Source organism: Canis lupus, chromosome 37 (assembly GCF_011100685.1).
Source record: "Canis lupus familiaris isolate Mischka breed German Shepherd chromosome 37, alternate assembly UU_Cfam_GSD_1.0, whole genome shotgun sequence".
Taxonomy (NCBI): Eukaryota; Metazoa; Chordata; class Mammalia; order Carnivora; family Canidae; genus Canis; species Canis lupus.
In genome coordinates, this window is record NC_049258.1 from 7243624 (window position 1) to 7271513 (window position 27890).

The 27890-nt window shown below is 37.6% G+C and overlaps 1 protein-coding gene and 1 long non-coding RNA gene across 2 annotated transcripts in view; one reads left to right on the plus strand and one right to left on the minus strand.

Moving 5' to 3' along the window:
• Positions 1-27890, plus strand: part of PLCL1 (phospholipase C like 1 (inactive)) — a 328706-nt gene that overhangs the window by 128311 nt on the left and 172505 nt on the right. The window lies entirely within an intron of this gene.
• Positions 175-19409, minus strand: LOC119867926. Its single transcript, XR_005385179.1, has 3 exons — positions 19037-19409; positions 9834-10045; positions 175-2658 (listed from the first exon to the last, which is right to left on the minus strand). It is a non-coding gene; the product is annotated as an uncharacterized LOC119867926 (long non-coding RNA).

A 27890-nucleotide genomic window follows, 5' to 3' on the forward strand; every position in this document is an offset into this window, starting at 1 on the left:
CCTAAATCTGTCTTAATTTATCCTTGACATAGTTATCACAAGTACTCTTGTCTAATGATCCATAATTAAGGCTTTGACTATAGTACCTGATGATGAATACTCAGATAGTTTACTACAGGATGTTTTAAATAGATCTCTCCTGATTTGGAAATTTTTTTTGTCTTGTTACAGTGCAGGAATCTCATTCTTACTAGAATATCAATAATTACCACAGTCTCTGGAGTTGCCCATAATTTATAAACTATTTTATTTTTCTTTATTTTTTAATTATTTAAATTAAGTGTTATGGTGAAAGTATTATATGAAAATGTTTAAGTCAAATATTCTTATAGAGCATATATCAAAAAAAATATTCTTGTTTCTCTTCTCTTACCACCTTGTTTCACTTACTAGAAGACTGCTTCTATGTTTTTAGCTATTTGTTCTGGCATTTACTTCCTTATTTGAAAATAATATGACTCTCGATTAATCATTTTTATTAGGCTGTATGAGGATCTTTACTTATTTATACCTACTTCCTCTTTAGGTTCAAAATCCTACCTAAATTGCAGTTATTTCCAAGTGTGCCCTGCTCTGAAATGTAAACACATGTAGTAAACACTACAAAGCTGCACTATATAATTTGGTTTATGTAGTGAAGTAAAAAAACTTTACTTCCTCCGTATATAATTTATTATGTCTAAATGTGTAGTTATATCTTTCCCCAGTATCTTCTTATGACTATGTAAATGTTTTCCACAGTTGAATGATCTGTATGACTGTATTTCTTTTCTCTTTTTTTGTTGTTATTTTTAGCTGGGGTTAATAATTGCCTTATTTTCCCCCCTTTAATGTTCTTGGATGCTATGTCTTCCAATACCCTCTAACAGTTCTGCAAAATATCCCTCAGTACAGTATTCTGTATGGTCAAGCAGCCAGATAATTTGCGAATTTCCTTTTTCTCCTGCTTCTTGGAGCCCTCTGCCTCCTGCTCCAGTGTGCACTGCGTTCACAGGGCTTGAGGCACAGCTGTCACTCTGGGAATGCCCACTGCCTCTCTTCATGTTTCCTAAATCCATGTCCTCTTCCTTTTTTGGTTTATTTTTTGGTTTGGGTAAGGCATAACTTGTAGTGGCTTCTTGAAAAAGTGTGTTTGGGAAATTAATTTTTAGACTTTGCATGTCTAAGTGAACTAGTTCACTGTAAGATGATCAGACGAGTTAGCTAGATCCTTTGTTGAGGGGCCTACTCACCCACAAAGTATCATTATACATAAATCTTTTCTCTTGAGCAGTTTAGTTTCACCAGAGAAGGATCCTCAATCTCTTGACAAGGGGAATGCATCAGGAGGGTGATGTTTGGAGTTAAAGGAATTCTGTGGTCATTTACAGATTTTCACATGTTACACTTTACTTTCAGCATTGTACCTTTCACTTGCCCGCTTTCGTGACTGCTGTGCCATTGTTCCCGTTTACTGGAAAATCAACATCAGATTTCTAGTGGGTGATGAAGGTCAGGACTTGGGAGCTGTTGTGTGCTGGTAAATGTTTAACAACTAGCTCTTTAAAAAAAACAAAACAAAACTCTGATTTGTAGCATTTGCCAGCTTCTCCAAATATTCACACTATAGTTGATTTCAAACTACCAACATGAGGTCACTGCAGAGTTCACTCTTGCAAGCTGGTACAAACCAGCTGCAGGCCACCGGTGATTGAGAGTCTAAAAATCCCTTCATTTTAGCAACTACTTTCATCTTCCAAAGTACCCAGCATCTCCATTTCGTAAGCATTTCTAGGGGCAAATTGGCTTGCTTTTTGTAGTCATTGGCTTGACTTTTCTCCTCTTTGCTAAAATGTTTCCTCCATCTGCTTTCCATCTTCAAATGTTGGATTATAGTCACTTCTTCATTTCACTAAAGCTGGAGTTTGTGTTTTTGTTCCCTGTCTTTGTGGTTTCAGAATTTTGAGAGCAGAAGGGAGCAAAAATGCCTTACTTTGCCATCATGAAACCAAAAATTCTACTCATTTTTCTAAATAAAAACTAGAGTTACAAAATGACACCTGTTGTTGTTAATATTGTGAATGATTTTGTCTAAATCTTTAAGAATCTAACATATAGTAAAAGATGCTAAGAAGTAATTTTTGACTTTGCTACATAGACCACATTATTCAGTGCAACTCTGTAGGATGTACATTTCAGATCAAGGCATGCTTGGAAATTACAACAATTTGTGGTGGGGATTTGAACTTAAACGATGTGAAGGAATGTGGGTTAGTGGAGATATAGATCAAGTGTTGAGTAACCTTGTGTTGGACCCTCATAGGTCCTTTATCAGATATTGTAGCCAAAGGCAATATTGAATTCTGAGGAAGGTAATTTTGGGGGGAGGTTGGGTGATGGTGGGGACGGGGCATGTCTATTCAATTTTTAGATTGGAAATACAGAATTAGAAACATAGAATGTTCTAATATAAACTGTGTACATCTTTGGGTTGTTAATACCAAAAACATCCTGTTGTTTTTTTCTATTTTGTGATCAATAATGATCTGCAAGACAGGATAACATAGTGGTTAAGGCATAGAATTCTCAGTGCTTCTGTCTCAGAATACGCCTCTGTCAGATGCTTGTCATGGGACTTTGAGCAGATTTCTTCATCTCTTGGTGCCTCATCTTTTTCATCTGTAAAATTAAGATAGGAATAGAAACTCCTCATGGGCTTGTTTGGAGGATCAAGTAAATTAACATATTTAAGGCAAAGTGTGTAAAGCATGGTATGTGTTCAATAAATAGTAGTTATTGTTACTATTGTAATTGGTACTAGTGATAACCAAATTGGCATTGGCTAATACCTATTTAATAGGAAACCCTGTCTTTCATGATTCTTGGGACACAGAGTCTTCAAGCAGTGATAGTGGTGGGAGCAGCAGCAGCAGCAGCATCAGCAGCCCGGACAGGCAGGCGGGCCGGAGAGCAGCTTGAACCACACGGCTGCTGAGTCCGGCCCTCACACCCCTCAGCCTGTTCCCGAGCAGTCTGCACTGTGCCAAGGCCCTTACTTCCACATCAACCAGACCCTGAAGGAGGCCCACTTTCATAGCCTACAGCACCGAGGACGGCCTCCAACATGAAGTGCCGGCAGTTTCTTGCCTTCTGTGAAGGGACAGCGCTGTGCAGATTTGATATTTCAACTTATGATGTTTTAAAAAATTGCACAAAAATATGCCTGTTGGCTTTTCAGTCTATATTTGAAATAACAGGTCAACAGGCAGTTGTTTACTTGTGGTTTTGCTGCACTATTGCAATTTCAAAGGGGCTTTGAAGCAATTTTTTATAGGATTCTTTTGAGGGTGAGTATCGAATCCATGTCAAGGTAATGGTAGGAGGAAATCTCATCTGTGTGTTGAATCCATAGTTTGTCCAGTTCAGATTGATTTCCAAATCTGTCAATTAGAAATTCTACTTTATGTATAAAAAGGCCTTTTAAAAATGCGGATCTTCAATTTTTTTAATTCAATAAACTAGTAAAGAGTAAAAAAATTAATTATTAATTACCTATTAAATTAATTGTTAATTAATTACCTATTAATTACCTATTAAATATACATTAATGTCACATTAAAGTCATAATGCACACACATTAAAAAAATTATTTATTTATTCATGAGAGACACAGAGAGAGGCAGAGACATAGGCAGAGGGAGAAGCAGGCTCCCTGCAAGGAGCCTTATGGGAAACTTGATCCCAGGACCTCGGGATCACAACTCAGGCACACACTCAACCACTGAGCCACTCAGGCTTCTCGTAATGCACACATCTCTTACTGGAATGTGTTATTATGTTATCCATATTTCTTTGTAGCTTCATCACCCTTCCAATAATTTAGTAGAAATTCAGCACCTACTATGTATAATTTTACTCTGCTCAATGCTGAGGTTATAGTTTCCCAAATAAACTTATTCTTTGGATAAAAAATATTAGAAACTTTCCTCATTCTTTAAAAAAAATTCTAATTAAAAAAATTATTTATTTATTTGAGAGACAGAGACAGCAAGTGAGAGCATGAGCAGTGAGGAGGAGAAAAGGGAGAGGGAGAAGCAGGCTCCCCACTGAGCAGGAAACCCAACGTGGGGCTGTATCCCAGGACCCAGAGATCATGACCTGAGCGAAAGGCAGATGCTTAAATCAACTGAGCCACCCAGTTGCCCCAGAACCTTTCCTCATTCTTCACACCAAAATAAACTTGAGATGGATCAAAGAGTTAAACCGAAAAAAAAAAAAAAAAATAGAGCCACAGAAGTATGGTATGGGTGAATATTTCACCATGTTTGGCATAGATGAAACTTTTGGATTTATTGACATAAAATCAGAAACATTAACGCAAAAATGGGTACATTTTACTAAATAAAATTTAAGTTGTGACCGAGGGAGGAATCATCAAAACAAAGTCAAGAGTGAAATGCAAACTGGGAAAAATAATGACAGCACATATAATACTCAAGAGTAAATTTAATTACCAATTAACTGGAAAATGGCAAACAGCCTAAAAGACAACTATAAGAACAGGCCATTCACAGAAAAAGATGTTACAAATGTAAAGATCTTCAAAGTTCTTCACTAAAATTTAAAGAAATTTATTTTTATTTTTTAAAAGATTTTATTTATTTATTCATGAGAGACACAGTGAGAAGCAGAGACACAGGCAGAGGGAGAAGCAGGCTCCATGCAGGGAGCCCAATATGGGACTCAATCCCAGGTCTCCAGGATTGCCTCCAGGGCTGAAGGCAGCGCTAACCCGCCGAGCCACCTGGGCTGCCCATAATTTAAAGAAACTTAAATCAAACAAAAGATATTTTTCATTTATTGGAAATGGTGGTGTGGTTAGGGTGGGAGGAGACACACGTAGGAAGAGAAAGCCACCATTTCCAGGTCCTGAGGCAAGGGAGATTATCCTTTGGAGGTGGGATTGTTTTGGTTCAGCCCCCTCCTTGTCTCTGCTTTCAATACACCTTCTTGAATGCTCTTTCCTTGCCGTTTTGTTTCCTTGGAAAAATGTCTTGGCAGGTTACCTGAGACTTAATGAGGCCTTCCAGCTGTGCATTAGTCATACATAGCAATTACTTCACATTCATATGAGCCAAGCATGTTCAACATTTCAAAAACTCCCCTTCTGAAGAGCTAGAGTTAGCTGGCATGTGGCCATTTGGTTTGATTTTGATATTGTTTTCTGAGACCTGCTGCTGTAGATCCCTGTATACATCTTCCTCAGGGGCCCTGATTCTAGAAGAAAACAAATAAAACCCTTAGGGCTTCTGGGGGAGAAAGGGACTAAACTGGTTTGTTTGTAGGTTCAATTATTCAATAAATATTTATTGAGTACTTCCTATGTGTCAGATGCTATTCTAATCATTGGGCATATAAGAGTGAATTTAAGTTTCCATGAAGCTTATTCTGGGTGGGGGGAGGGACAGGCAGTTTAAAAAATTATATAGAAATTTCAGAAGACTGCTGTGAAGAAGGTAAAGTCAAGTAATAAAGAGTAGAACAGTGGAGGTGGTCAGATAAATATATACATATGTATATACATTACATACACACACAATAGTGCTTCTCAAACTTTAGTGCGCATCAGAATCATGTGTAAGACTTATTAAAATATTGAGATTGCTGTGCTCTCTCCCTCAGAGTTTCTGATTTAATAGGGCCCTGATATAGGGCCTGGGAATTTACATTTTTAAAAGTTTTCAGGTGCTGTTGTTGTAGAGACCACACCTTGAAAACCAATGGGGTAGGTTATTAGGTGGTCTCAGAAAGCCACCAAAGAGGTAATTCATATATTTGGGTAGAGACTTAAATGATGAGAAGGAACCAGTGAGATGAAAATAGTCAGTGCTTGGGGAGTGGAGGATGGGAATGAACAGCTTTCCAGATAAAGGAGAGAAACTGTGGTTTGAAGAAAGCAGAGAAGCCAGTGAGGCTACTAATGAATGGAGAGGACAAGGACAAGAGATGAAATCAGAGAGGAAGACACAGGGAAGACCCATGGAGAGCAGAGGTCCTCTACTCTGAAAGCACTCTTAAAAATAACAACAAACCAATGTGGAATCCACCTCCAGAGACTGATTTGATTAATCTGGGTGACACTTAGGTATTTTTAAAAGCTCTTTATGTGTTTCTGATGAGCAGCCAAAACTGAGGATGATGGATATAGGCCTTTTATAACTGTGTAAAGTTAAGATTTTATTTCAAGTGTGATGGGAAGCCATTGAGAAGTAGAGGACACACCTGGGTTTAGTTTCTAGATGCTAGAATGGATTTCATAAGGGGTTAAGAATGAATGAGGAGACCAGTCAGAAAATGTTATAATTGTCCAGGTTAAAAGTGATGTAAGCTTTGTTTAGGCAGTCACGGTGGGTATGGTGAAAAATGGGATTTCGGGTAGAACAGAAGGGACTTGCTGGTGGATTGGATATGAAAGGAGGAGAGTGGGAGTATCAACTATCATTCTAAGGTCACCTTTCAACTTGGTAAAAGATGACACCACCATTAACTGTGAACATTGGGATAGAAACAGCTTTGGGGAGAAATAAAAAAGCTTTTATTTTGGTTTTGTTAACTCAAAGATGGTCTTTAAGAACAATGAAGACCCAGATGTTTTTTAGGGAAAGAAAGTGGGAATGATGCATTGCCCCTTTGACAGGCCTGTTGTGATAGCTGGCTAGGATAGGATTATTGTTCATGTAGATCTCACATGCTTATCGGAAATGGTAACCTCTCATGAAATGTGTGGCTTTTTAAATGGGTAATCACAATCATGGCAAGAGCTTTTTAGAAAACTTGTGTGCTTGAGCTGGTGGGCCCATGGTAGGCACTCAACTAATTCAAAATATTTTTTTGAATTAATTAATGAATGAGTGAGTGAACTGGGGACTTTTATATATCAAGCCTGTTTATCATTTTGGTGGGTGATGTGTCTTCAGATTACATTATGTAGGGAATATCAAATATCCAGCGGTTAAAAATTATGTCCTAATTAGATTATCATACAATGTTTAACTGGTCAAATAAATCCAAAAGGGCAGAAGGTTTTTGGTGTAAACTGTGTTGAATTCCTTGTGATACCCAAGGCAAAGGGATAGTACGTTGGATCTCCTAAGACCTGTCTGGAATTCTAGTTCCATGTCTCCTTGTCTTTTTGCTTTTTCTCATGAGCCGGTGTCAACTGTGGTTTTAGCAGAATCAGACCAGATATGGAACCTAATTTCACAGAAGGATCTCCTGCTTCTCTGTATGCCAGACTGAGGACAGGTTTCAGGGGCAAGAATTCCTATAAGCCAGCTTGATGCAGTGTGCAATGTGGGATCATACAGGACTTACCTAATATTTCAAAGATGATCAACATTTGCCTTTTCTGATGAATCAAAAGTCAGAATTTATTTCTGAAAAGAAGAGTCAGTTCCCAGAACTAGAGAGATCAGAGAAGAAGCTGAGAATGGTTGCCACACTGTATTCAGATGCCCAAACTTGTGAATGAGCATGTGGAGCCAGTCACTCCCTAGTTTAGGCTGCCCTGTCCCTAAATCATGGGATGGAGAGCTGCCTAAACTCATTTTTCCTTATTAGCTCCATTCAGGGACAAATGATTCTACTTCAGTCTTGTAAAATGTGAGTTAGAAGTTAAATCCATATCTTAATAACTATCATCCAAGTTCTTCTGAAGGGTGGGAAAAACTGTTTGTAAAAATAGCTTGATAATTCACTTAGAGGCACAAAGTGAAATGGGGGAACATTTGGAGGCTAGACCCAAGGTTGCAGGGGAGAAAGGGTAGGTTAACATCCTGCCATAAGGAAGGGAGTTGGTTGTGCTCTTTCCAAGGAGGTAAATGGAGAAAGTAGAGGAGAGAGAAGCTTGCAAGTGCCACAAAGCTAGGTGAAGGGACCTGTGGAAATAGTCTAGTGGTAGGATGGCCAAAAGATAAGAAGAAATGCTCAGTGTTCAATTTGAAATTGTTTGCTTTGCCCTTGTATAAACTCTTTTTATATCTCTCTTTAAATAATTGACAAAGTTGGGATCCCTGGGTGGAGCAGCGGTTTGGCGCCTGCCTTTGGCCCAGGGCGTGATCCTGGAGACCCGGGATCGAATCCCATGTCGGGCTCCCGGTGCATGGAGCCTGCTTCTCCCTCTGCCTGTGTCTCTGCCTCTCTCTCTCTCTCTCTCTCTCTCTCTCTGTGACTATCATAAATAAAAAAAAAATAAATAATTGACAAAGTCTCTCATATACATGGAAGTTTTATGTGAGTGGGGTAATGGATGGGGAATCTCAAGAAAGCATGAGTTTGGCATTGGGTCCAATGGTGGAGGACAGACAAGGCTGGGGAAACAGGAGTTGAACTGACCTTGAGAATGCAAGTTCAGGCCCACCCTTACCCTCTACACACCTAAGGAATCTTCAGAAATTTTGGGCAGGGCTTTGGTGGGAGACTCAAACCCCAGGTGACTCTTGAGTTGTAAAATTTTGGATAGCAAAGATGATTTCTCTTGGAAAATCTAGGGTTCATGCTCTTTTAAAGTGATTCAAGCCCCAGTGCCTCTTCTTCAGCTTGACTAGATGGTTCATTAAACCCATGCTCCTGACTCTTGGGTTTTTTTCACTATCTACTTCTCCAACTGGTATAGTCTCCCTTATCTGATCTCCCTTTGTTTTTGGATCTGGTTCTCCTTTTCTTGCTCTTGTGGTCTTGTGGGAGATCAATTCTTCAGTTCTGTGCCTGGGGAGGGAACTATTGTACCCTGTCCAGCACCTGAACCTGGAAGATCACCCAGGAAGGGAGGTCAGACATGATTAATATTCTGGAAATTGTACACGTGTAGACATTTGTTTTCCAAAGATCATGTATATACCATCATCACATGGATTTAAACAGGTAAGGATTTATGGCTTATCAAGTGATATTAAAAATCATTTCACTTAAAAGAGGAAGAAGACAACAAAAGATTCATTATTAGCCATCGTGTAAACACCAGAACCAGTTCCTTGAAAATATTTTGTGTACTGCAGACATCAAAATCAGCATGTATGTTTTTGGAGGAAATAATTAAAAATGCTAATATGAGATAATTTAAAAATATTAATATTTCTACTGAGTCTATTTTGCTACTTCAGCATTTGCTAAATAAAAGCAGGCAGCATTGTAAGCTAGGAAAGTGGTTTATATGTGGATACTGACCTTTTGACTTTACTCTACCAGTTGCTTAATATTCTCCTATAATGAAATTGTTTCCAGTAATAAAATTGCATTGCAAAAACTTCTTAGGTTATCTGAGGCCAAAATTAGACACCTAGAATAACAAGAAAATAATTCTTGCCTTAAGGGCTGCTTTAGACAAGAGAAGCATGATTGTGAAATCATTGTAAATGCATTTCTTCCTGTAGAATTTGCTACTTTAGGAGGTTCATTGTGTTTCAGCTCAGAGTCTAGAGGTGGGAATGGTAGAAATAGTGAGCTGAGATCAGGGATACAATAGGGTACCTGACTTGATGGCTGTATAATTTATGGCCCATTATTAAATTTAGTAAAGGTTTAGGGGATCCCTGGGTGGCTCAGCGGTTTAGCGCCTGCCTTTGGCCCAGGGCGCGATCTTGGAGTCCTGGGATCGAGTCCCGCGTCCAGCTCCCGGCATGGAGCCTGCTTCTCCCTCTGCCTGTGTCTCTGCCTCTCTCTCTCTCTCTGTGTCTATCATAAATAAATAAATACATCTTAAAAAAATAAATTTAGTAAAGGTTTAGTAACAAAATGAACAAACATATATATTTTCATACCGGCTGATTGTTAAAATAAAAATTGCACATAAATACCTGTAGTAGATCGTCTTTGTTGCTATCCAGCAGTAGTCTCCGTCCTTTTTTGGGAGCGGTGTCTCCTTGCCTTTGGTAATGGCTCAAGCTTCCAGTGGGCACTGCCTCTTTCTTTATATGACTCTCACCAACTCCATCATTTCTCTATTATCACCACAGTTCACACGGTGGACTGGTCAGTGGTGAGCTTCTGACTCAAGCTGGTCCTTTTCCTGAAATTTTCAAATGAATTAGGAAAGAGTTCCTTTGGGCTGAGGAATTTAAAAAGTATGAAACCCGAGAGCTTCTGATAGCCAGGTTGCTTCCCATAGAAGGAAACTAATCTACAGTAAAAGGGTCAGACTGTGGAGAGAAGCCTACTTCTTGCAGTTTGAGTGTTTAGTCCCTTTAATAACATAGGTAGGAACTTTAGTTTGATTCCTGTATATTTTCACTCTGCTTAAGCTGATCTAGGCTTGGTCTCTGTCACTTAGCAAAAAGAATTCTGGTGAACACACAGGCACTGTACACAGGAAAGATGTTTTATTAAAAGCTGGAAGGCTGGCATCAAAGTAACTCTGAGGTTTATAATCCTCTGAATTGGTTGCTTGTTGGGCATGACTGAAGAACATGGACTTAGGTTGGTAGAAGTCCCTTTGATTAAGTGATTGTTTTCTGATAAATATTTAATGGTCCACAAGGCCAGTCAAGAGACATAAAGACTAAGTAGTCTCTTTTGGTTGGTTAGGACAGTTGTCCAAACTCATTTTGTGATGAGTGTTCATGATTAAGTTACTGGGACTGATAGGACACTCTCACTGTGTCCCCTGCCTGAGCAAGGGGTCCTTTCTGAAGCTTGAGTCCAGACAGGCTTGGAGTATACACTTGGGGCTGTTTATTGGCAATATAGTCAAGTAGTGAAGGTTTATGTCCTGTCTTAAACCTTCCCAGCTCTAAGTCCATACTCTCTTGCTGATCAGCCAAAGAATTTGATAAACTACTCTCTACTGAAGTGAAATTTATTGGTAATGGCTTATTTTATTTCCCTTTCCAGTTAGTGCTAAGCTTTTACTTCAGTGAATTTAACGTATGATAGTAAGAGGAGGGGAGAAGACTTTTGTGTGTGTGTGTGTGTGTAAGCAGCACCCAATTAACGGTCGGAGAAAGCATTAAATTGATCATTGCTGAATATTTGCCTAGTGGTGAGCCTCTCATAGAGCATAACCACTCTTGGTAAATAGTATTTTATATCATATATGTATTCTGATAGGATCCTACATTATTGCTTTTATGTGAATTAATCGTATTTCTACATGGTATAGTCATATGTACCATTTGTAGAGAACCACCATGTGCTAGATACTGCTGGTGCTTTTAGACACTTTATCTCATTGATTTCAATCCTCAGAACAGTGTTATTTTATAGGAGAGGAAAACTAAGCACAGAGAAGTTAAGGAGCTTGGCTAAGGTCATACATCTAATGAGAGGGCATAACTCAGAGGACACTCATCAATGTGTTTTTCGTATTGGACTCCTTGCCTGATGAGTTACGGCCTTACCTGCCTTTTTAGGTGGGGAGTGGGTGGTGGTTGCCATGGTAGTCCCAAGGAAGAAGAAGTCCTCTGACAACTTGCATGGATCATGATCTAACCCAGCTGTGGAAGAGTCTTGATATGAAGTAAGAATCACTAACTCCTACACACAGAGTGCAGATTGATCATCTTCTATTTGGATCAGAGGCTAATTCCTTGGGGTTATTGGGAATTATTAGGTGGTACCTTAGGGTGATTGAATTACTGACTGAGAACTTATGGGTCTCTTAATAACTTCTTATGATTCTGATTCCTACAGGTATGTCAGAGATAGTTCATATCTGAAAGTTAGAAATGGACTAGAATTATACTCTAGCTTAATATGTTAAGATGTCAATAATCAGCATACTTCATTTTAGAAGCATCTGGGTTAAATTACTGATATTCTACTAAATTCAATTAGATCTATGAGGATCAAAATCTTTTCTATGTGTTTTATTATATTTTCTAAGTGTTTTTAATAACACTGTGTATATTCCAGAGTTTTACTTTTATTTTTAAAATGCTGTCCTATTTTTGCTAACATCCTAAGTAGACACCAATGCCATAGTAGGATAAACCTGAGTGAATCTTGATTGTTCCACAACCTGGAAATAGTACACAACTCCACGAGGGTACAAAACTGAAGCTATTTTACTGTGTGTGTGCCTGGTCTTTTATTTTTCTGCCTTGTGTCCCAGTACATGCCCTGGAGCTGGTACCCCATCATTTGGGTACATGAGTAGTTAGAACTAAAGGCCTATAAGAAAGCTTTGCTGTACCAGCTGTAGGACCTTGATCCTCATTTTTCTTAACCTTAGAATGAGATGACTGAGAGAAATGATCAGCAGATTTCATTCCAGCTGAAAAGCTGGAATTTTCTAATGCTGGAGAATTAGAGATTTGTTTTCTGGTGTCTGATCACAAAGCCTTTTGGAAGTAGAATAAAACACCACAAATTATGTTATTCACTGTGTTGAGATAGAAATTGAAGACAGGAAGGCCTGCAGAGAGTCTCAACTTAGTTTCTCAGATGGCTTGCCCCACGTTTCCTTCAAAATGATGGGGAAAGATTTTAATCTTTATTGTATTTTTACATGTGTGGTTTCTTTAATGAGCAATCAACATAGTGAGTGTTAAGAACTATGTGGTAATTTACAATTATTCTGTAGCATCATGCAATATATGTGCATCTTGGGAATAAAGGTTTTAGAGAAATTTTTTTGGCTAAAGTATGATTACATTTGGAAAGGAGAAGCTTTATAAGTGATAATAGCTCCAGACTTCTATGAATTTTATGTTTAAGTTCATTTATGGCAGGGACTGTTTTTGGTGTTCTGCAGTGAGCACTGTGCTTGGTCTTTCTATATGGCAATTATGGGAGAACTTCTGACAGGTGATAATGGTGATTTAGTTTAATTTAGAGGCTATAAAAGTATTGAAAGAAATTTTCTCTTTTCCTTCTCAAGCCTACACCCATTACCTTAATTTAAACATTTATCATCACTCTTCTGGATTATTGTAGGAGTCACCTTGCTTTTCTTCTGGTTCTCACCCTTTTCTAAATACTACTTTGTACTGGATAGAGCAAACCAGCTACAATCAGATTAAAGCCTTAAGAGGCTTCCTACTGTCTAGCAAAATAAAACCCAAACACTGTAGCTTAGCAGCTAAGATCCATGATAGTCAGGTGGGATTCCAGCCTTGTCCCCTATAACCCCCCAGCCAGTACTCTCTGTGTCCTAGTGGATTAGACTACTTGCTTCACTTGGTTGTTCTGTTTTTTGGTCCACAGGCATTTGCTTGTGCCTCTTCTTTATATATTGGCGTCCTTCCATCTTATAATTAAGTTAAGCTTCAACTGTCTCAGAAACCCTTAAATCCACTCATTCTTTCTAATTCCACATCCATTAAAGTAATTTTTCTTTCCTTTAACTCAGCTAGAATACTGAAACTTCAACATTATTATTATTCCTTTGTGTTAGTGTTGTTATATGCATATTCTTTATGTTATACCCTTTGACTGGATTCTAACTTTTGGGGACAGAGACCATCTAATGTTTTGTTTTGGTTTCATTTTGTTTTTTCCTTAAATAGTACCTTGCACAGGATTGGTTGGCCTTGGTAACTGCTAGTTGAATGGGCTAATGGAGGAAGAGTCCTGGTAAAATCCCTTCTCTTGCTGCTTCTTTCTTTGATTTAGAAATCTCTCACTAATGTGGAGTTGGTGAGTTTTGTGTGATACTGGGTACCTGTAGATGTGTTAGTCTGCCCTTAGGCCGATAAATTGTAACTACTGTTATTCTCGTCCTGAATCTACTCCTCAGATTGCTGATGTTCTCCTATTTTCAGATCATTGCCTCTACAGAGAATAGCCACTTTACTCTTGGCCTATCTGCCTCTGCTCAACCAGGAGACTCCCTCCTGGAGAGCCCTTCCTCCTGATTTAAGTGCTCAATGGAATAATAACAGTTTTTATACCCAAAGCTTTATTTGGCCCACATCTTATTTTCTTGGACATATTCCCTCTCTTCTAAGTCAAATCCTATAGTAATTGTTGGTTTCCCTTATTTTTATTTTTCACCTTCAACCAATCCCTTAATTGTGCCACATAGGTTCTGCAAAATATTTTCCATGTTTTAAGTTGTCCTAAAGCAAATCCAATCTGTTAAGAGAGGATTTTTGACCTTCTCAAACATAAAGAGACTCAATTTTTTTCAGTTCTAAATGATCAAAAAGACTCCCATGTCTGGCCTTTCTCAATTTTCTCTCATATGGCTTCCCTTTACTTTTATACTAGCTTCTGTATTTGGGTAGGTTCAGTTTATTAGCTGATAACTGCTCTCTGATTAAGAGTTTGATGGGATAAAAGACTAAAATTCAGGTGAATTGAACTTTTTGGGGGGGAGGGGCATGGGGAATCACTTAACTATTGAGTCCGTATTATTTCTAGCTTGCTTTTTAAACTACTGTATGGGGATCCCTGGGTGGCGCAGCGGTTTAGCGCCTGCCTTTGGCCCAGGGCGCGATCCTGGAGACCCGGGATCGAATCCCACGTCGGGCTCCCGGTGCATGGAGCCTGCTTCTCCCTCTGCCTGTGTCTCTGCCTCTCTCTCTCTCTCTGTGACTATCATAAATAAATAAAAATTAAAAAAAAAAAAAACTACTGTATGTATATTTTTCTTTAGATATTATCATGAGAATTTGTTAGTGTAAGAATGTTGGATCAAAGCTGTTATGTTAGTGTTAAAATTTAATTCAAGAAATAAGTTATTTTGAAAAAATATAAGGGAAGCTGTTGAGCTACAGGCTGGTGAGCTAAAACATAAATAAAATAAACATCAACCCTTACAGAAATAGAGAAAATATCAGTGGATTGCAGAAAGACCATACTACCTAAGAATATTTCTGTCTTCACACTACATGGTGCACATTTACAGCAGACTCTCTGTTATCTTGTATAGTCAAATGTGGTATTCAGGCTGTTCAAATGTTTTAATCTCCAGAAAGTTACTGTAAATATTATACACAAATCACCAAGTTACAAAGAATTCATGTAAAACAAAATACTTGGCATCTAACCACTTTGATCTTTGCTTTAGAAAGTACTTCAAGATCTTGAAGTGCCACTGTGATCATCACCATAAATATTAATTGACATGATACTGAAATTGTGCCAAAACACCTGTAATGAGAGAGTTTAGTAGTAATAGCTGCCATTTTTTAAATGCTAATTACGTGTAAGTGTTCACAACCTTTCTTTGTTCAATCCTCACATCATCTCTATAACTGGCCCAAGGTCACTCACATAGCTAATAAGTGGTGGGGTTGGGCTTCAAAGCCAGGAAATATGCCTCCAGAATCCGTTTTTAACCACTAATCTGTATTGCCTCTTAATTACTACAGTGTTTTCAAATTTTGGTGTGCATAGGAATAATTTTAGGGAACTTCCAAGATGCAGATTCTTGGGCCCCAATGCAAGAGACCTGGATTCTATAGATCTGGATCTAGGCCCAGGAATCTGCATTCAAGCAAGCATCTACATGATTCTATCTCAGGTTTTTATAATGTATATTAACACAATAAACATATCTGTAATGTCTTACACTCCACCAGGATTATTGCTCTAGTGTACAGTATACTGGAACATATTCTAGATGGAGTTAGAACATTTCTTCCCACCATCTGCCCCCAAACTAGTTATGTGACTTTGGCTAAATCATTCGTGTTAGTCAGGATTATTATGGAGGCTGGTGATTCTAAAATCTGTAGTGTGGACTAGCAGGCTTGGGACCCAGAAGAGCTGATAGTACAGATAAAGTCCAAAAGTAATCTTCTGGAGAATCTTCCAGAACTCTTCTGAAGTCTTCTGGCTCAGAGAGACCAGTCTTTGTTTTTTTCAGGCCCTTAAATTGCAGAAGTCCCATTCACATTATGGAGGGCTTAACCTGCTTTACCTCAAATTCACAGATTTAAATGTTAATCTCATCCTAAAATGCCCTCCAAGTTGACACATAAAATTAACCATCATATTACTCAATTTCTCTGGGTTCCATAGGTAAAATCTCTTTGGTAAAATCATCAGGGAATTGAGACAGGTGATCATAACTATATAAAAGAGGCTCCAAATAGGTGACAAATGGGACACACCCTGACAGCTGATGGCTTTAGTTTGATTCACCCAGAGTTGTCTTAGCCAGTACTTTTTAAAATTTGAATTACCGGGCAGCCTGGGTGGCTCAGCGGTTTAATGCCAACTTCAGCCCAGGGTATGATCCTGGAGACCTGGGATTGAGTCCCATGTTGGGCTCCCTGCATGGAGCCTGCTTCTGTCTCTGCCTCTCTCTCTCTCTCTGTGTGTGTGTGTCTCTCATGAGTAAATAAATAAAATCTTAAACAAAAATTTGAATTACTGGTTAATTTACTGTGTTTTCTTCTTCTTCTTCTTCTTCTTCTTCTTCTTCTTCTTCTTCTTCTTCTTTTTAATCAATGATTTGGCAACATTGCATAGCTACAGTGTAGCTGAGTGGCACATGTCACTTGTAGGGGGGTTTGCTACCTCTGTGTATCTCACTCCCTGTGTCTCACTGAGTCCATGACTTTTCTTTCTGTGAGCTGCTGAGCCCCTAAAGGCATTTGAGTTTTTGACCACTGCCTTCCTAGCTACTAAACATTTGTGGCAGCTCCACCTCCCTGATTAAAAATGACAAAGGGAGAAGTAGGATTTCTGAAACCTATGAAAGCTTATGCCAGGAAGTCACTATTTCGTCAATGTGTGCAGTATGGTTTATCAGCTCTCCTAGGGTTACCTTCTCTGGGCTCCTCAGATCACTTACCTCTTTTGAAATAACAACAGGAACGCTTTTACATTCTAGTACATCTTCTTGGTAGGAGATGATTGAAATTGTGAAGTGGGTTCTTCAGTCATGGAATGGGGTCAACCAGATTAAAAAGATGGAGGAACATTGATGTAAAAAGAGAACCTGCTACTTTTGTATGGAGTTGAAATAGTTCAAGAAGCAGTTTCAAATGTGAGGGTTATCTTTCCTATAGCAAGACTGACTTTATAGGAAAATCGAATGAGCAGTTGTTTAATAGTAAGATTTCAAAGGTAAAATAGCCTTATAGCTTCCCCAGTTGCTCTCTGAATGCTGAAATTCAACCAGGACAAAGCCTTTTATTTCACAATGGGAAAGAAAGCAGAGACCTTTGAGAAGAGTAGTAACACAGGACCTAAGGAACAGAGCGGTGATATTAGATCCATATTGCAAATACATTTTGATGGGGGACTAGGGAAGAGGTGAAGCCCAGGGGCCGTGTAGGTCTGAAAATAGTTGAGGAAAAAAGAGTAAAGAATTTACTTTACTGACTACTTAGTATGGCTAGCCCAGCCACATATTTTTTTTTCCCAAGTAAACATGCCTATGGTCACTTTTTTTGACAAAATATGTATAAATTGCCTTCAGGACCTTGAAAATTAATTCCATCAGGCATATGGTTTGCAAACATGCTCTCCTTTTCTGCGTTTAAAAAAATGTGTTTCAGATATATAGCATTATTATAGTTTCTCTAGAAGTCATCCTTCATAAAAGTAATTCAGGAATGTTAGAATCTTTGTCAGTTTCTTGGCAAACAGTGTTCGATTATATATTCATGCTCTTCCATAGGATGCACCATTTTGGAAGTATTCTGGAATGTTTCCAAATTTTATTTTGGAACATAGCATTTGGTTATCTTTATTAATCCAATCAATAATAGTTTATAATAGTCTTAAATGTGTTAGCTGTAAATCACTGCTATATTCCATTCAGCAAGAGTGTTTTGCTGTTCCGTTTCCCAGAGTATATATTCGAATATTGACTTTTGTGTGCCAGGGTTTTTTTTTTTTTTTTTTCCTCTGATACTTGGATTGCTATGGATAATTTGTAAGATCATTCAGAGAGAGAATACCTAGGTTTTAGTGTCTAATGTTAGATTTTCCACTTGGGAGGCATATGCTTGTCTCTAGATTTTCCATTCTTAGAATTTCCTATTACTTTTCCTTTCTATTAATTTTGAACATATTAAGGTCATCATTTACTCTAGCCAGTTGCTTATTTTCCTCTTGAATAGATTTGTAGTTTTCTTATTTTTAAATCCACCTAGTAGTTTATTTCTAACTCCTTTTTCCTTAAGTTATAGGAAGAGAAATATTATACTTAGCAAAAGTTTTATGCTTCCTATGCTGTCTTTTGGAGTAATTTTAGTAAATTACTGACTGTAGCTCTTAGAAGATTGCTTATTATGCCATTCTGTTAGGAACTGTAGTCTTGTTTGGCTCAGAGACAAAATAAGCTTAGGGCTATGGCAATTCTTTCCCTCCAACCAGATAATAGTCTCTATATGAGAGGTGGTTTGTAAATGAAACTTCAGACTTCAGGGGTTTATTTCTGATCTACAAGGATAGGTGAAAATGGTACTTTCTCTTGGCTCAAAGGCTTGGATACTTCCTCCCTTTTCAATTCAGGTAAATGTTGGAAAGTAGGAAAAATATATTGTATTTTGGACAAATAAATAGATGGACTTGGAGGAAAACTGTATTTGTCGAAAGTAGCCATTTTATTATAATTGGAAACATGAATAAGTTGTATTTGAATAACAGAAGTGATTAAACTGTCCTTGGAATTTATATGGCATAGTATCTGGTAAAGTTTCTCTTTATTCTTTTTTTTTTTAAAGATTTTATTTATTTATTAATGAGAGACAGATTGAGGGAAGGGCAGAGACATAGGCAGAGGGAGAAGCAGGCTCCATGCAGGGACCCAGTGTGGGACTCGATCCCAGAACTCCGGGATCACATCCTGAGCCAAAGGCAGATGCTCAACCACTGAGCCACCCAGCCTTAAGTGTTTCTTTTTAAATGAGGGAAAAATAAACTGTAAAAGACTCCATGCTCTCAGAATAGCTTGCAGATTTTGCTTATAATACCTTTATTTTCCTTCTCGTCCTCCTTCTCCTCTTAAAGATATATAAACATAAAATAAAAAATGGTATGTGTATTGATAGGTAGGGTGTCAGTGGAAAGACCACCTACTGGCCCCACGAGCAGACTGCTGGAGCTCAGGATCTACCGCACGCAGTTTGAGGCATTTAAAGAGAAGTAATATACATACGGTTTTTCTGTGTTAACCACTTGATCAATCACAGGTTGGGTTATCCATGGTGGTTTTCAAATCTCTCGTTAGCTTTTTTTCTTCAACTCAGAGTTCTTCTGAACCGCAGGTCATTGTGTGCTGACTAATGCCATCTGATTTCTTATACCAGGCTAGGCTTTCTAGTAGTGTCAGACTGGGGCAGAACCAAACGTGGAAGAGGAGGTTGCTGGTCTAGCGTGGCAACTAGAGGGGCAGAGAGCTGTCGAATCTCAGGGAGGATTGGTCCTTGCAGCCTTGGGAAAACCTGCTTTTCTACCATGTGGGTGACTCTCCCTTTATGTTAGAGGTTTTGTTCATTTTCTGTTCACTCATTGATAACGGTCCTAAGTTTAGAAGTAACTTGGGTATCATTAGATACATACTGACTACTGGAATGCATTCTAAGCTGAGTAGTTAGAACTGAAATAGTCTGCTCAAAGGTAGAATACGGTTTTCCATTTCGTTTGTTAATTAACTTGGGGGGTTTCTTTAGTGATTCTCTGATGATTTGCATACATATTCATTAACTACTTGACAGTTCAAAGTTGGTCAGAAAAGCTATGTCTCCCTCATGATCCTAATGAAAAGGTAAGAAAGCCACAGGAAAAATTATGTCTTCTCGCTTGGCTTATTTTTAATATTAATACAATGTCAGTGCTCTTTAAATGCTGAACTTTGTAATGCATATGTACTCTGAATTATCTTGTTCAATAGAGAGAAGCAGTGGAAAAAAATTATATGCTTCCTCCTGTAGCTCAAAGGCCTGATCCATCAGAGCTGTAAAAATTAGTCATCTTGGGTGACTTTCGGTTCCTCCCTATTCTTGTAAGGCTGACTCTCTTCCATACACTAATATTCTCTAACAGCTTCCCGCTGGCAATGTGTGTCTGGCTAAGTAACTTCTAGTAATGTAGCCATTGTTGAGCTTAATTGTCTTTCACTTATTATTCTAGTGTCATTCTATTACATTAAGATAATTTACAAGTCTACTTTGCCTATGTAGATATTGCTTTAGAGCATTACATTGTGCTCTAGAATTTCAAGGCTCTGAAATTATTTTCTACTTTTTTAAGAGTCCCAAAATCAAGTTGTTTTCTGTTATTTTTAAAAATTTCACAAGTAAATTGAATTAAGTTGGATGGACCTCTGTCTTGGGAGAGCTAAACCTAAGTGGTCACATAAAATTCAGACTATGGAGGCCTCAGGAGGCTAATTTTGAAGTTCCAGCAAGGTGAAAGCGTAGCACAGAATTATCAGAGACCTCCTAATAATGATAATAATGAGAACAGCTGTCGTTTGGGGGGTACTTATTAGGTTTTGGACTCTTTATATATATTATCCTAAGGTAATCAATTGGGAAGGTAGGATACAATTCAAATTCCTTTTCTTTGCATAGAAGAGCTTTCAGCATATCATAGCAACAACTTAGCTTTCTAGTTTTAGTTTCCATTCCTCTGCTATCAATTATCTTATCTGGTCAGAATAGTCTATTTATGGTTTCCTACAAACATACCATGCATTTTTTTGGAAAAAAGTTTTATTCACATCAATTCATATAACCAAGCAATCCACCTATGTACAACTTGGGGCTCCAGGGTGGCTCAGTTGGTTAAGTGTCTGCCTTTGGCTCCAGTCATAATCCCAGATTCCTGGGCTTGAACCCTGCATTGGGCTCCCTTACTTACCAGGGAGTCTGCTTCTCCCTCTCCCTCTCCTCTACTCCTCTTTCTCTTAAATAAATAAATAAATAAATAAATAAATAAATAAATAAATAAAATCTTAAAAAAAGTGTATGACTCAATTTTTTTTAGTATATTTATAGAGTTATGTAACCATCAGCACAATTTTAGAATATTCTTGTTACCTCCTCCCAAAAAACCCCATACTCATTAAGCAGTCATTCCCTTTCCCTCCTCTACCTACCCTTCCATAAGCTACTGGTCTACTGTCAGTCTCTATAGCTTTGCTTAGTCCTGTCATTTTTGTTTTTTTTTAAAGATTTATTTATTTATTTATTCATGATAGACACACACACACACACACACACACACACACAGAGGCAGAGACACAGGCAGAGGGAGGAGCAGGCTCCATGCAGAGAGTCCGCCTCAGGACCTGATCCTGGGACTCCAGGACTGCGCCCTGGGCCAAAGGCAGGCGCCAAACCGCCGAGCCATCCAGGGATTCCCAGTCCGGTCGTTTTGAGTAAATGCAACCATACCATATGTGGTCTTTTGTGATTGACTTCTTTCACTTAACATGATGTTTTCAAAGTTAATCCATGTTGTAGCATGTGCTATAATTCATTTCTTTTTATTGCTAAATAATATTTTATTGTATGAATATACAGTATTTTTAATCCATTTCCATTCATCAGTTGATGAACACATAGTTTGTTTCTACTTTTTAGGTATTATGAATGTGCTACTATGAATATTTATGTTCAGGTTTCTGTGAATACATGTTTTCATTTTTCTTGGGTATATACTTACAAGTATAAATCCTGGGTCATATATGGTAACTCTGTGGTTAACCTTTTGAGAAAGTATGAGACTGTTTTCCACAGTAGCTACACCACTTTACATTCTCACCAGCAGTTCATGAGGGTTATAATTTCTCCATGCTCTTGCCATTATTATTATCTGTTTTTTTTTTATTATATCCATGCTAATGGGTATGAAATGGTATCACATGGTGGTTTTGACTTGTATTTCCCTGGTGTCTAATGATGTTAAGCATCTTTCCATATGCTTATTGATCATTTGTATATCTTCTTTGGAGAAATATATATTCATATCCTTTACCATTCTTCAAAATTGATTTGTGTTTATATTTGTGTTTATATTATTGAGTTATGAGTTCTTTATGTATTCTAAATAAAAGTCCCTAATCACTTATATAAGTTTCAATATTTTCTCTCCTTGTGGGTTGTCATTTCAGTTTCTTAATGATGAAACACAAAGGTTTTTAATTTTTAATGAAATCCATTATGTCTGTTTTTTCTTTTTTTCATGTGCCTCTATTATCATAATTAAAAAGCCATTGTCTAATCCGGGGTCATGAAGATTTACCCCTCTATTTTCTTCTAAGAATGTTACAGTTTTGTCTCTTACAGTTATGTCTTTTATCCATTTTGAACTATTTGTGTGTGTGTGTGTATGTGTGTGTGTTTGTGTAAGGGATGGGGAGGAAGGCAGAAAGGGTCAGAGAGGAGAGAGAATCCTAGGCAGGCTCCACACCCAGCACAGAGCTTGACACAGGGATCCATCTCACAACCCTGAGATTATGACCTAAACCAAAATCAAGAGTTGGATGCTTAACCAACGGAGTCACCTAGGCACCCCACTAATTTTTGTGTATAGAGTGAGTCAGGGGTCTAATGTCATTCTTTTGCATATGGATATCCAGTTTTTCAGCACAGTCTTGCATTTTTGAACTTCTATTTATTCCCATAGTCTCTTCTTTCTTCTTCTTGGCTGTTGAAATCCTTTGAGTCAGCTACCTTTTGCTTCCTATGAGTCCTTTGACCACCTTAATTTAAATTGATTTTTCTCCTTTAAATTGTTATCTTTTCATGGGTATGTACCTTTTCTCTCTGCATAACTAGAGCAAAAAACTATATCTTATACCCTCTGTGACCTACAAAGTATCAACTGATCAGTGTCCCTTAATGCCATTGTCAAAGTCAGTGGAAGACTGGAAGAGTGATGGGCTTTGGTCCTATAGTTTTGACATTCTTAGTTGTTTCATATGTGATTATGTTTGAGTTGCAGGAGATTATCAGAGATGTTATAGCTAATTCATGTTGATATTCTGTAGATTCTTATGACCTTACTGACAATTATGTTAAGTACATTATAAATTCTAGCATCTACTGCATTTTAAGAACAAACAATATTGGCATTTATATAAAGCTTTCAGGATTTGGTAAATAATTGTCCAATATTTGCTTTTGGTGTGAAAGGAATTTGGGAATAAGGTTTCTTTTTCATGACAAATTCTATGTGTTATTATGAATATCTAATATACTTTTACCTTAAATGATTGACAGAATGAGACACAGTTTTTGTAACACTGTAGACTGGTGAATAATATTCTGCCCATTGGTATTATTTTGTTTTTTTCTTTTTTTTTTTTAATAAAGATTTTACTCATTTATTTGAGAGATGCAGAGGTAGGGACAGACATAGTGAGAGAGAACAAGAACGGGAGGAGATGGAGAAGCAGGCTCTCTGTAAAGCAGGGAACCAGATGTGGGGCTCGATCCCAGGACCCTGGGATCATGACCTGAGCCAAAGGCAGACGATTAACCAGCTGAGCCACCCAAGCTCCCCAGTATTGTTTTTTTTTTTTCCTGAATTATACATTGGTGACCCTTCCATTTCCAGATTTAATAAAGAAATGTCTGCCATTTGGTTCCTCTATGAGGATGTGGTTTGGGGAATAAGGTGGTATTTCATGAGAAATTCTGTCGGTTGTTTTGCATATCTAATATGCTCCCTTTAGTGATTGATAGAATGGGATGTGTCATGCACATATGGCAAATCAGTATATTTTACAAGGTGTACTTGTCTTTTTCTGAGACTTATAATACTGAACCACCCACCTCTACAGAAACATGAGGACAGGTTTTCTTTTCTTTCAAAGATTTTTTATTTATTTATTCATGAGAGACACAAAGAGAGAGGCAGAGACACAGGCAGAGGGTGAAGCAGGCTCCGTGGAAGGAGCCCAATGTGCGACTCGATCCCGGGACTCCAGGATCATGCCCTGAGCTGAAGGCAAACACTCAACTGCTGAGCCACCCAGGCGTCCAGAGGACAGGTTTTCCATGAGATAGTCTTGGGAAGGTGACATCCACAAGTTGTACGTTCCTTGATACTTTAAAATCCAGGAATCTCACAACTCCATAATATATGAAATACTCCTAGATATAGCTAGCTCCTTTCCAAATGGCCAGGGGAGCCTAGAAGAGCAAAAGAGAAGGTCTCTCAACCAAACAGTCTCTCAATAATGTCACAAGATTTTTTTGCTTAGGAAATTGAAGTTGTCTTTTTGATACTATGGCTTTTCATTGCATTTCTTGTTCTGCTGGAGGTTTCTAGAACATAGTGCAGTGTTAGTAACTGCAGATTACTTCTTTCCTTACTCCTTCTCGAAGATATTAGAATGACTTGGGTGATCTGATGGTTGATTCAGAGACGGTTGTTTTATTATTTCAGATTGAGTGGTTTAAAAAGACAATTTACACAGAATTACCCTCAAAGTGCATGTGTGAGTTTAGTATATGTTGTACTCTGCATTTTTACAGGATGTGTGCAGTGGCAATTTGTACCCTATAATAGAGATGAGGTATCTGGTTTCTCAAGGCTAGCCTCTGAGTTAATTAGATGGGACTGTCTTCCAGATGTGTCAGATAGTTCCAGGCAAATAGTAACTATTTATAGTTGCTTCCCCATTGGTGCCAGAAGTAACTTTGTTTTCCCCTGAGTTCCCTCTGCATTTATCTGTCTCTTGCTGCTCTCATCACCTTCCACCCCCTGTTGTAGCTTAGCTCTAGCTATCTACCTTATCTCCTTGCTTCCTTTTCACATAGTTTGACTCATGATGTTCACTTAATAGATGTGGTAATCAGTGGTGTTGGACAGCAAATATTCCAGCTCTTAGCTTTCTGGGCAGTTGATAGGATTACACTTCCCACCACCTTTGGCTACGTGACTCGCTTTGGCATAGAAGTAATGCATATCACTTTCAGGGGAAAGATTTTTTTTTTTTTTTTTTTTTTTAGGGGAAAACTTTTAATAGCCAGTGTTCAACTCTACTTTTCCTTCCTCTTAACTGTGATTGTGTGATAGGATGAAATCTGAGTTGCCAAATGACTTCCAAGACCAGAGGCCCCTGAGGACCTGCAAAAAACATGTAGTTTGAGTAATAAATATATTTTTAATGCTTTAAATAGCTGAGATGTTGGGGTTGTTTATACACATCATAACCTAGCTTGTTTTGACAAATGCACCAAACATGTACTTCTAATATGATAGACACCAGCTATCAAACCCTTGAAATAGAGCTTGTCCAGTTAGATGTACCATGTGTATGAGACACATACTGAATTTTGAAGAGACTTAGTATGAAAAAAAAGTATGTAAAATATTCTATTAGTAATTTTAAAATGTGGTTTACATGTTGAAATGATATTTTGGGTATAGTGGGTTAAATAAAGTATATTATTTACATTTATTCCACTTGTTGCCTTTTTAAGAGGTTATACATGTGATTGCATTATCTTTTTGTTGGACAGTGCTGCACTGAACCATAAACTTATTGAAGACAGGAGCTCTTTCTTTCACCCTTGCTCTCCTACGACATTGCACAGTATCTGGGATATGGGATATGTTAAATAAATATAAGGTTAATGAGTGAACTATGTATAGTTCACTCCATTTATATTTAGTTTAACATTAAAAAATAATGCTATCTTCATCATGAAGCTTATTTGTATTTTTCTGTCTAATAATTTCCTCTTTTAGTTCCTTTAGCTAAAGAATAAAAATGCTCAATATTTTTAAACCATCAGAAAATTGAATGCTATGCTTTTGTGTTATGTTTGTGTTAATGTTAATGTTTTAAAATGTTTCACACTGCAAAAATCCTGGGATTATGGCCTAATAAAAATTTGAGCATGGTTAATCCTAATGACCAGCATTTTTTTTTATCATTGTAAAAATAACCAAGTAGTCCTGTTTGTGTAGTCATATTGTGACCTTTATTTATTTGCCAATGTCATCCATTTCTGTTATTTATATAATGGTTTTGCCCTTTGTATGAGGCCTTATGCTACAAATCAAAAGGAAATAGGGAGAAACAGAGACCCTTAGGACCTTCTGCAATATCAAATGTGAATGACTTCTCATATGAGGAAGCAAGGCTTTTAGGTTCTAGATGAATGAGACAGAAAGCAAAATAGGTAGTGAAAGGAGCCCTCAAAATAACATGTCTTGGGATGTCTGAGTGGCTCAATAGGCAATAGTCTGTCTTTAGCTCAGGCCATGATTTCAGTGTCCTGGGATTGAGCCTTGTATCGGGGCTCCCTGCTCAGCAGAGACTCTGCTTCTCCTTCTCCCTCTCTGCCCTTCCTCCCTGCTTATTCTCTCTCACTCTCGCTCTCTCTCTCTCAAATAAATAAGTAAATAAAAATCTTTATAGAAAAAAAGTAACATGACTTCAAAAAAAGAGGGGAGCATAGGGAATATACTCAGTGATATTGTAATAGCATTGTATGGTGACAGATGGTAACTACACTTGCCGTGAGCATAGCATAATTTAGATTTAGGCTTAAACATAGATGTATCAAATCACTATGTTGTATACCTGAAACTAATGTAACATTGTATGTCAACTATACTTCAACAAACAAACAAACAATCAAAAAATAAGCTGAGACTTTTAGGGGAAAAAAAGTGAGTGGAGGAAGCACAAAGTAACAAATATGCTGGAAAAATAAGCACTTAATAAATTATAGATCTTGGCATAAGATTGTATGATCCTAGAGGGAATTATGGAAGGACATATACTAGGCTGTTCCATTGGCTAAGGAGGCACAGGGGAAGGAGAGATAGATGCCTCCATCAAAAGACTGTAGAATAAGCAAGGACTTGTCCACAAACCAACTTATAAATAATTTGCACAAAATCCTATGTTATGTGTGCATGCATAAAAAGACATATGATATAGTGGTTACCAAAATATTAGTGATAATTCTCTTTCCAGGTGGTGGTTGAATTTCAGATAATTTTACTTTCTTTGTTGTACATTTGACTTTTTTCCCAAATGGGCATTTTGTATAATCAGTAAATAATCTGATTTAACATTTTCACATATATGACAAAGTTTTAAGGTTAGCACAAAGTTTAAGGATCCAATCAGAAGTTGTCTCTATTATTTGTATTCTATTGAAATGACTGGCTAGTGATTATAAATTAAAAAAAGAAGTGATTAGAAATGTATTAAGTGAATGTATTCATTTTGATTACCAGGGACTCTTTTAAATGCACCTATTAATAAGTGTGGTAGCCTCTTCCATGAGTTAGGCTTCAATTTCCTTCCTAACTGACAAAGTGAAATAGTTGGTTCAGATTATCTTATCTGAAAGTGAACAAATCTTCGGAAAGAAAGAAAATGCTTTTGTCAGATTATAAAGGACTTGGGAATTATGCCATGAGGGCACATGCTGAGTAATGTCAGTTCTTGAGGCAGGGTGCCAAGTTTTGTCAAAGAAAGGCAAATATGGGGTTTGTTTCGCAATATCTGGAAATTTTGGAACTCTAATTTCTTGGAAAATCTTTCCAAGATAAATTTGGTGTGAAGCCATTCTACTTCAAAAAATTACATATAACAAGAGGAAAGTAAAAACAAAGTGCAACAAGATGTTAGATGAGAAAAGGAGGTTTTTCTTCCCCCAAAGAGATTGTGACCTTGTTGAATTCAATTATGCATCTGACAACCTCATAGGAAACATCTTCATAAGGTTAATTTTGCTGAAACTCGTGAGCAAGGACAAAGTAAAAAAAAAAAAAAAAAAAAAGCCTATCAGTTCACTTTTCTTCATCTTTAAAAGTGTACAAAAGATGAGGTGTTATGTATTTCAATAGCATTCTGAATCTCTAGGTGATCTTGAGCAAGTCATTGAAATTTTCTGGGTCCCCTTTTTCTCATTTGTCTTATATGGAGGATTTGGATTGTAAAACCTACTATGTTTTCTCCTAGGTTTTATTTTTTAAAATATATTGAAACTATTTTTATGATTTTTGACATATTTATATACTATTTGATA